Genomic DNA, 1,327 nt, shown 5'->3' with positions numbered 1-1,327 from the left:
AGAACTTTAACAAATTTACAAGAAAAAAACCCCATCAAAAAGCGGGCAAAGGATAAGAACAGACATTTCTCAAAAGAAGACATTTATGCAGTCAACAGACACATGAAAAAATCATCATCACTGGTCATCAGAGAAATGCAAATCAAAACCACAATGAGATACCATCTCACACCAGTTAGAATGGTGATCATTAAAAAGTCAGGAAACAACAGATGCTGGAGAGGATGTGGAGAAATAGGAATGCTTTTACACTGTTGGTGGGAGTGTAAATTAGTTCAACCATTGTGAAAGACAGAGTGACGATTCCTCATGGATCTAGAACTAGAAATACCATTTGACCCAGCAATCCCATTACTGGGTATATACCTAAAGGATTATAAATCATGCTACTATAAAGACACATGCACACATATGTTCATTGCGGCACTATTCACAATAGCAAAGACTTGGAACCAACCCAAATGTCCATCAATGATAGACTGGATTAAGAAAATGTGGCGCGTATACACCATGGAATACTATGCAGCCATAAAAAGGATGCGTTCACATCCTTTGCAGGAACATGGATGAAGCTGGAAACCATCATTCTCAGCAAACTATCACAAGGACAGAAAACCAACCACCACATTTTCTCACTTACAGGTGGGAACTGAACAGCGAGAACACTTGGACAAAGGGCGGGGAACATCACACGTGGGGATCTGTTGGGGGATGGGTGGCTGGGGGAGGGATAGCATTAGGAGAAATACGTAATGTAAATGACCAGTTGACGGGTGCAGCAAACCCACATGGCACATGTATACCTATGTAACAAACCTGCACGTTGTGCACATGTACCCTAGAACTTGAAGTATAATTAAAAAAAAAAAAAGAAAAATTACTTGACATATCTTGACATTTTAGGCTCCCAGGATTTCACAGTATTCTTAACAGATTTTGTCAGCAAAATCAACGCTCCCCCCAACATCAGTTTAAGAGCCCTGGAAGCCTCTGCCTATTCAACAGCATAGAGCTGAGATCCTTAAAGGGCCAGCTCAGGGCACTGCTCCACCAACCGTTGGGCTGCTATAAGCTCGAACACATCACTTGCCCCTCCTTTCTACTTTTATAGATCCTGCATTCATTTAGCATATAAACTTTACAATATTGACTTTGCATATGTATGTCTTCCCCTAAACGGGATGGATCTTTTAAGGAAAAGCCTGGGGTTCGTCATCCCCCTATGTATCACCTTAACAGGCGGTCACCTAAAATCTCCACATTCGTCACAGAAACAGAAATTCCACTAATAAATGTCAGGTACTGCCTCCTTAACCTTGGTCCGCTA

The sequence above is a fragment of the Rhinopithecus bieti genome, unplaced genomic scaffold, assembly GCF_001698545.2.
Source record: "Rhinopithecus bieti isolate Rb0 unplaced genomic scaffold, ASM169854v2 scaffold_11964, whole genome shotgun sequence".
Classification (NCBI taxonomy): domain Eukaryota; kingdom Metazoa; phylum Chordata; class Mammalia; order Primates; family Cercopithecidae; genus Rhinopithecus; species Rhinopithecus bieti.
This window is presented reverse-complemented; position numbering follows the sequence as displayed.